The sequence below is a fragment of the Pteropus alecto genome, unplaced genomic scaffold, assembly GCF_000325575.1.
Source record: "Pteropus alecto unplaced genomic scaffold, ASM32557v1 scaffold110, whole genome shotgun sequence".
Taxonomy (NCBI): domain Eukaryota; kingdom Metazoa; phylum Chordata; class Mammalia; order Chiroptera; family Pteropodidae; genus Pteropus; species Pteropus alecto.
Window position 1 is genome coordinate 8,197,057 of NW_006431920.1, and position 10,229 is coordinate 8,207,285.

Genomic DNA, 10,229 nt, shown 5'->3' on the forward strand with positions numbered 1-10,229 from the left:
TAAGTGGGTTGTTTTATTTATGAAGACCCTTTAACTGTGAGAGTTATGGATTCATAAGCTTGCATTCATAAACACAAAAAGGTTAACATTGTAATGAAAGTTAAATATACAGAGTATTTTATATTTCTTTAATAGGTTTGAGTTTTAACACGTAATTTTGAAAAACAGAGCTTTTAAATATAAAATGTAAAATAAATTTTAGCTATTCTCCTTATAGAATTTTTACAGAACTCAAGAGGATTTTACATAAAAAAAGATGCATATGACTCTTCAATGTTTACTTTGTTTATGAATAGTAGAGACTTACTTCAAAGTGATTGAATATCCCAAAGAAAAAGTGTGGCAAATGCTAGAATTGTATTATATTAGAGTTGAAAGGGACCATGAAAAAGATCTAGATTGGAAACTGAGGCTTAAAGAGGTGTGATTACTCGTCCAACATCAAACAATTCATATAATCCAGGACTCTTGCTTTCTTATACGACATTCTTCTTATTGTTTAACAAGTTTATGTGGCACCCTGAGCTCAATTATTTAATTTCCTTGCTCTGATTTGTTATATTAAAAACAGAAAATCCACATTTCATTTATCAAGATTTTGTCACTTGTGTTTGAGAGAGAGCAATTTGACTGACATCTGTATGTCAGTGTAAATTCCAGGTATAAGAAAAAAGTTATGGCTCATACTGTGTGATAACCAAACAAAAAAGTGCACGCACGTGCACACACACACACACACACACACACACACACACACACACACACTTCGCCACAGATGAAGCCTAACATATAAAATATCTAAATATAAAAATGGATTGTTCTGCAATATGGTACATGGGAAGAAAACAGTTCCCTATGGACTAACAATGAGTCTAACCCTGAAGTGAAGACTAATAACAACAGAAACAGTAATCTTTGACAGAAAAGTACCTGTGAGTCTCTTTAAAAACATCCCAGACAGTATGTTAAATAATAGAAAACTATGGTCCAAATTTTTTTAAAGTGGTTTGCCATAATTATCTACTGCCTCACTTACTGGACACCAAATCGAGGTATAATAATATTAACAGCAAACAATGATTTTTGTGTCAGGCACTCTGTTTATGGCTGTATATAGAGCATCTTACTTAATCCCTATAATAATCCTGAGGTGGGCACTATTATTAGCCTCATTTACAGATAAAGAAAATGAAGGCTAAAGAAAATATGTGTGAGATGAAGAGGCATACTGGATGGACAGTTGGGATCCTTTAATTAAGTGAGCTCTCTCTTGCTTTGGGTATAAAGTGTGAAACTTGAATTTGAGTCTCAGTCATGTTACAAATCGCATATCATAGGCAATTGAAGTCACACACAAATGGTCAAAACCGTCAGTGTTAAATCTGTAATTGGATCACTACATGGAAAAATAGATTTTTATATATCGCTTAATTCTGACCGTATTTTTGAAAGGTCAGTCAGCTCTAAATTATCTTTGATTCCTGAAAAAAAGTAAGACCAAGATAAAAATTTAAAAGCATTAGTTTTTCTACACCTCATTTTAATTACCAGTTTGAATCTTCTAAACCACTTAACTTTTAAGCAAAGTTGCTGACAATTAGCTAAGCTATTTGGGTTTACATAAGGTTTTATTCCTCTTTTCGTTGGGAGCAGTTAAATAATCAACCGAAAGAAGCAAAGGTCGGTGGCTTTGAGGAACAATCTTCACACTCCTGAAATCAAATGCCTACTGCAGAGACAATGAGTGATGTAATTAGATACTCTGTTTACAGAAATGGGCACATTTGCCCATTATGGCACAACACAAGGCCATTCATTTTGGTTTGGCAGCAGGCAAGTAATTGTGTGAAAATCTGCATTTCTTCTCCACATGGCTATAATGGATGGGCCCCATGAGGACAGTCAATGCAAATCCTATGTGATCACAGAGAAGAAGTAAACCTTCTGAAGTTTTGGGAAATTTTTCACCATGAGCTAGTTCGATTTTATTGTGTAGATTAATTACAACCTAATTTGTTTAGAATACATATACAGAAAAACACTCCTCCACACACATTATGACTACCTACCGAAATATATTTTTTATGGTTATTATTTCCAAAATTAAATACACTGAACATAAATGGAAAAATGTATTTTTCCACAGTGAAGAAAGAATTAAGAAGAAATTCAATAATATGGACTTGAAGCAAAAATCAATAACTTATTTTGAGTTTAAGAGATAACTTTATACAGATGCCAATTTTTAAGTTTCTTTTTTCTTTAACGGTCAACCATCCTTCCCCCGGTCCCCCTTACAAATTGCTTTTATTCTGAGTTAGAAGGCAAGATGGTATTAGTCTAAGACATATTCTTTAAAAATAATGAACCTTAGTGGCTTTACCAAGGGTATTCCTGGATTTGTGTGAATTTGTGCCTATGTGTGTGCCTATGTATGTGCAGAATAGGTATAGAAAATCTCCAGGTACGCTTTGTATTGAAATACACCAACTCGAATCATATTGAATTCTAAAGACCAATACTGTTCTTGGCATTATCTCACTAAAAAGACAATTTACTGAAAACCTATTTTTATCCACAATCAAGTGTAATCTATGGGGGGTTTCCAGAATTTTAAAATATTAATTCTGAGTACTACTTCATTTGTTCTCACCGATTTTATCATTTTGAAAATTAATCAACTGTCAAAAAAGTTGAACTCTAAGTGATATTAGATTTAAATTATGCATGTGTGTTTTATCAGAACATGAAGAGCAAAACATATTACAGAATTATAAGGAGGCAAATTATCTTTGAAGAAGAATCTATGTACACCGAGAATAATCAATAATATGGCTTTAATTTTAAAAGTTAAAGACTTTATTATCTTTACTGTTCAGGTGGGTGGGTGCATGTGTGTGTGTCTGTGAGCATGTGTGTGCACGTGCATGATTGCGTGTATATAATTTTCCAGAATTCTTTACATTTAGATTTGTTCTATTTTTTTTTTATACTAAGTACCAGAAGAAGCACTTTTTTGAAGATTAACTGTGTTCAGAAGAAAAATAATACAATTATTTTCTTGGTCATTATTTGCTTTACACTCAACAGGTTGAAGGTACTGGGGACTCAAACATTTGTGGAACATTCCCTGTGGGTTTGCCAAGCATCTGTGTTAACATGCCAAACAAACTCCAGGGTTATACAGTTATTTACTCTGGTTTATTGGTTACACTCTTGCCTCTGAACAACTGACGCTTGCCTTTTACCTGGTAGACAAGAAACCCCATTGTTACAAGCAGCAGTGCTCCCAGAGAGCAAAACAGACTACTTATATAGGATGGTGAACAGTAATATTCAAATTTATGTCATTCATTCTTTTCTCTTTTATATCCTCTTATCTCCAATACAACAAAACTAAAAACAGAAACACGATGAAGTTAAAATGTGAGTATAGCTAATGCAAAAATAAAATATAATACATTACTGTTGTAATGTATTCTATGTGTTAAGTGACATGTACCTTCACTGAAAGAAGCGACTGTATTTCATTTCCTGTGAGAAGGTAAAAATTAATTTATTTATTTTTAGAGACTATAAGGGCTCCCTCCTAGTGATTTTAGCATAAATTTGGAATATTTTGTTGAAAGATCCCATGACTTTAGCTGCTTCAGGAATAAGATGTCAAATTTCAGAGACTTATAATGAATTAGAATGTAGATGACACCAAATAGAAACAAAGTAATTAAAATAAAGTCTAAATCTTAATTCGGGTGCTCTTTCTAGAGGTACAGATTTTAATTTGTGCTAATGACCTAGCTGACTTTTCAGGGACATAATCTGCTTATACAAATAGAAATGTCTCAATAATGTGGGTTCGTATTACAACCGCCTTTGGATAGTAAGACATTAAATTATACAGGATGCAACCTGTGCAAAGTTATAAGCAGAACGTTCCTCCAGCTACTCTCCAGTTAGCAAGAACAAACACTCTCTAGTAATTTTATGAAGAGATGTTAGTACTTACAGGTCGGCTAAGAGTCAGTCAGTCCAAGAAAGGGGATGCTAGACACATCCAATCACTCTCGCTAGGAGAGAAACTAAAACTATTTGGGGGCGCCAACCCCTGATAAATTTCAGCAAGGGTGCGTTATTCTTTGCCTTGACAAGCTTTGGAATGCTTGGCCTCCAGGGTAATTTCACATGACATTGGTGCTGGGCTACAGATGCAGGGGTTTGGTATATACGCTTGCATTTTTGAGTGTGTTTGAGAAAGCAGTTTCTGAAGGGCTGTGGACCAAAACCCTCCCACCCGTCGTCTCCCACCCCCAGCTTAGAAAGAATTGGTTAGGGCCCCCCAAAGTAGTGCTGAGCTCAGTAGGCCTCGGGACACAAAGCTTCCATCCAAGTCTGTCACTTGACTGACAGCAAAAAGGTTGCAGGGAGATGGACAGCTGTGTGTAGGTGGACATGGAAAAAAACAGAGCAGAGCAGATTAAATCAGAATACAGCAAGAGGAAGGATCTAAATCACAGACCTTTCCAGACGTAGAAGGCTTGAGGAGGCTTAAAGCCAGTTAATCTTATTTTTAATCAAAGTCATGTTTTTAAAACAAGCGCTCAAGTTTATAAATAGATGGATATCTGTAACGCATAAATACACATCGTAAAGTGGCACAAGAAGTGTATTGCTAAAGAAAACTGTAAGTGGAAAGACGCAAAGCATCCTGAATTTCCTCATGACTTTTGCAGTTCATCCTTTGGAGAGATTTCCGAATTGCAAACGTCATTCTTGAAGTAACTTGACCAGGGCGGTGGGCTAAGCAGTATGGGCACAAGTAGGCATTTATCAAAGTATTTTTAATGATAACAATCCAAGTGAAAACTATCAAAGTTTCATATGCAAACATAATGAGACATACAGAGGTAGGGGGGCCCAGCTTCACTGAGCTGCAGTAAACTGACCATTTAAAGGAACAGACTTGATTAATTTTCTGCCAGTGTTTAATTACCTTTGATAGGTATCTAATGTATCGTAAATAAGCAGATTGGTGTTGGAGCGATGAGACTTAACTCTTGACGTATGTTGTAATCTCTCTCATAGTCGCCCGTGCATGTTTGGGTTCAAATTTGTTTTAATATTCTGCGTGTTAACCCTGAATGTCAAAGTGAAGCATCAAATCTCAGGAAATAAAACCTACCTCTAATATTTATAATGTATAAATATTCTGTATAGAAGAAAAGATTTATCTAAAACTGGGGTTACTCAGTCTCTAATCCAGATAGATATGGTTAAGTGTGTCTTTCGCGGGCTATTTTCATACACAGTCACATATTTAAACAATAAATGTCATCGGATACCATTCTCTGTGTTTTAATGCTTAATTTTTAACTCCTTCTCTCACTGTTTAGCAAAAAGAAAACCTGGAGTGTGTACATATAGAATTGAATAACAAGAAAAACAAATGATTAACTTGATATATTTTAAATGTCAGTTTGAGTCAAATGATCTGTTATTAATTGAATTTCTTTTTACTTTCCTACTTCAAATAACTCATTGTCTGCCTGAATTTAAGCCAGTTTATTTGTGCAGAGATAGTCAAGGTCTGAGAAAAAGTGATTCCACATATAGCTAAGAAGCAGAGGGCTGCTTACAGAGCACATGTTGAAGCTGTGTGATGTGTGTACATGCATAAACTCTTGAGTGAACTTTTATTTTAGATAAATTCTTTATTGTTTTTAAACATCGTATGTCCAGAAAGTCCCCAAATCATGCCAGTTCTGACCAAACCATGTTTATGAATCTCACTTTTGTATTTCTTTACATAAGGAGTTTATTTAAGTTCAATGGATTTTAATACAATTTCATTAATTTACAGTGGAGCTCAAATAGAATATGACTAAAAAAAAAAAAAGCCTATACTGTGTTTCTTGGGGTTTTGACTGAGTTTCCTCTTTAGTTCTTTCAAATAAATGGTCAAGCATAACCTTTTGCAGGCAAAAGCCTCTTCCTATTTGCTAATTGGCATAAATGATTAGGTTAAAGAAATAAAATACAAATATAACCTTAAAAGTAAAGTTTCCTCTATACGTGTGCTTATAAAGTTTCATTAACTAAACAAGCATTTAAAGGATTTATATTTTACCCGAAAATATACTATCTGTCATTTTAACATCTTTAGAATATTCAAAGATCTTTTGAAAGTACTAAATAAATGTTTGGGACGTAAGTCTTCTGTACTGAAGTACTCTGCTTTAGCCTATGATGGCGGGGAAAAAAAAAAGTTTTCTGAACTTACCTTCTCATTATATAGTAAATCATAAATTATGTTCATGGTCATATTTTTTTTCTTACAGCATGTCATTGCAATTACAAATTGTTTTTCAGAAAGAAAAGAAAGTGGGCTGTTGCAGTATTTCCATAAATTGCTTCTCTAACCAGATAATTATTTCTTTTAAAAAAAACGGCTAAAAAAATTGTACCCGTTTATGTTTTTCACATATATTATCATTAGTTTTTCATCATGAAACAACCATAATTCCAAAAGTTCTTTTAATGATCATAAATCAACATAACTATTAAATATTAAAACATTTGATGGCTAAAATATTTAATGGTTGTAACTTGAAGGTTTATGTTGGCATTTGGAGTTAGAATGAGTGGACGCCGTTTCATAGGTGTTGTATGGAAGCCTTCCAAGTAAAAAGCATTTTACATTTCTTTAGGTGCATGGCTTTCACGCCTAAAGAGTAAAATAGTTTTGATATTTAATTCACTTTCCCAATGCAGCCAAAAACATGCACAGGATCTCCTCTTAATTCTCCCGAAGAAAAGTTCTACAAAATATTTTGTTCTAGGGATCTAGAGTTTTTGCAGGACCAAAGTGAGTGTCTTCCTCTCCCTCCAGCTCCTTCATGTTGGCCCCAAGATAATGCAAGTTTCCTGACTGTTTCTACCCACAAAAAAACCTCGTGGCGGGTGTCCTGTCTGGTCAGGGCTGAGAAGAAATCTTTGATATCATAAACACATGGTGTTTGGCACATAATAGGTGCTTGAGAAACGTTTATTAGAATTTAATTAAAATTCAGGTACAATACCAAATAAAGTTTCAGGAAAGTCTTGCCCGCTTGAGAACCCCAACCTTTCTTTACAGACCTTTTCCATCTCAGTGAACCTGAAAGCCTTTTCCTATGTCTTACTCTATCATTCCTCTGACTCACCACGACCTGAGCTCTGTGGCCATCTTTCCCCCTCAGGTTAGAAGGACTAAGGAGAGTCCTGCTTCTTCTTTGCATGAGAAATAGTATCAAAATCTTGAGATCTAAGGATGAAACCTCCAATAAGGTTTCTCGGAAGCGGTAGGAAGCCTACCAAATGTTGTTCCCGGTTACTATATTTCAGAGTAGCTTACAGCCAACAGTGGTTTTTCTGACAAAGGTGGATATTTCATCAGGGAGAGTTTGGGTTATTCATTATCACTGAGATTTTGACTTGATTATGAGACTTTCGATTCCTCACATCTTGTTTCACTTAATTATTTTTGAAACTACTCTATTTGGAGACGGGTACACTCCTTAGGTTCAAGTCCAGATGAATCACTTAGGAATATGAGCATGAACTGTCACAAATGAACAATGAAAGGGAAGAATTTAGAATTTATTTCCCTCTGCTACGGTATATGTTGGTGAAGTTAAACATTCTCTTCTTATGGAGCTCAAACGGTAAGTCACAGTGCCTGATTTCCTTGTGAAGGACAATTTAAGCTGAATAAATGATTTTGCATTTAATAATATTAAATTATTAACTATTAAATGGTTTTTATGATATATTATCTGAGAGTAATAATAACTGCCTCCTGTATGCTAGATACTACACTACGTGCACTACAAAATTCATTCAGTTTTAAGAAGACTCACATAAAAACTACAATTCTCAGGTGAGGAAACCATGTCTCAGAGAAGCTAGGTAACTTATCCGAAGACACACAGCTAGTAGAAGACTTGCTACAAGTTAAAACGAGGGATGAGTCTGTCTTGAAAACCCTGGTTCTGGCAATGACAGAGTCACTGCATTGCTGTTGGAGGCTCCGTTTTATTGATAAAAAGACTGACATCCAGGGAATTCAGCTAAACTAGCTAAAAAATCGGGCAGAGTTATCCAGTAAAAGGCAGAGTGTGTTCATCTGCTCTTTCTCACACTCTCTCATCTTCCATGCTTTCTCTTTATCGTTTCTTATTTGTCCACAGGTCAAAGGCCCTTTTCTCATTACTTTGGTGAAATTGGCCCTCCACCTAGAGATGGAAACTCTGGGAGACTTGGCGCTATTTTAAAATGTCTTTAGAAATGAGAAATACCTTTGAAATTCAACCTTAATTCAACTTACCATTTAAAATATACTTTGCAGCTCAAGTCTTTGTCATTGGTACTATATAAAAAGAAAAAAGCGTATTGAAATTTTTAAATTATTTAATTACTATTTTCCTTAAAGCTTATAAGCACTTTTTTTTTTGACATATCTCTTAACGGAGTCAAAATACTCTTAAATTCTTATAGCGGTTGGAGGGCTTTTACACAAGTCAAGCTAATTTATATTAAAAGCAAGTGATTTAGGTAGTTTTTGAAAGTGGTATTCTATGGCAGGCTTTTGATTCCACAGGACGACTGATTTGTTGTAAATGTTCAAGTGTTTGAGAATTCCTGGGCATTTTCCAATAAAGTGGGGGCTTTCGCATTGATGGTGGGCCATGGCCACCATCATCTCTTCATCATTGCCCTACTTTTAGGAGGAATGATGTCTGTTAGATTAGAACACTTTTTCCTCTAGGGACTCAGAGTGGACAGAAGAATTTTCAGCAGCTTTTTTCTGATCTTCCACGCAGAAATGCTTTCAAGAGAAGTTACAGTTCAGTTTTTCTGAGTTAACACTTCCTGTCTCATGGATGTCCAGATTATGGGGTTGCTCTGAGGCCCCAAAACAGGGAAAATGGGAAGAAAAAAGGGGAAGTCACTGAATGTACCCTAGCAAATGAAGCTATGCTTTCAGGCAGCTGTGCCTGGAAAGACTTCGTTTAATATTCAGAGCGAATATCCCGGGGGAGAGAATGGTACATGTTTCAGAAATTTTACTGTTTTTCAGAAGGCAGGCAGTCAGTTTTCCTTTTCAACCACACATACGTGCAAAATTCAAGCTCTTCCGGAGAGGCGGCAGCCAGCAACTATTGTTTAAAGTGTTTTAAACAGAATTTGGATGGCTCCTTCTCTTTTGAGTCCGTGCCAAATGACAGAGACCAACACTCATCTTTTTTGTCCTATGAAACTCAGGAAGACACATGAAAGAACCTAAAAACGCATTCCTTAAAGAGACTCTGTCTAGTTATTTTCAATGATTTATACACCCACGTACATGTATATTCCCCCGTGTGCATTTTTTTCTTTTTCTTTTTTCTTTTTTGCCTTTTTACTTGTGTGAAATCAGTAGCTACAAGAACTGAAATCTACTTCTTCGGACTGTGACATTTCGGCAGGTCTCTCGCTGAGAAGCCCAAATGCCTGGAGCCGCACAAACTGTCCTCCTTGTCCATTGACTCACTGCTACTGCCCAGCGCCTCGCAGAGCGCGCTCAAGTAAAAGTTGCCCATCTTTTTAGCCCAGGTTTGAGTCTGCACGAGTGCAGCCGTCCAGCCACGGAGGAGACACGCTGGGCTGCGCGCACCGAAGACCTGAAACCGCGGCCGCCAGCTGCTCGGTCCTCCGCACCGCCCTGCATCCCACCCCCTTTATCTAGAATTAAGATTGCGTTTTCAGCGACAGCAGCAACTACTCTAGCAACCCCTGGGATGTTGACTATGAGTTTCTTATCGACTCGCCTTCACATTCCGTTTTCGGTAATCTAGCTGGCGAGAAGTACGACAGGAGTCCCGAGTCCTATCCACCGCCACCCGGCATCACACGGCGGGGATAGCCTGGGTGCGCCGCAGCGGGGAGGGCGGACGAAAAGATACCCCACCCACACACCACTTCTCCGCCGGTGGCTGGTCGCGCTTTGCGGTCTTTGTCCGCTCGCGCTTCCGCCGGGGCCGCGCACTCCCGCGTCTGGCCAGCAGGTGGCAGAGTTGGTTCACGTTGAGTCGCTGCCCAAGAGAAAGGCGCTTCAACCTCCCCGAGATCGCTCTCCCGTTGGGACCTAGGCTACAGAGGAAAACCCGGTCCAGCCGCGGAGGGAACAAGAGGGGCGACTTCGGGGGAGGGAA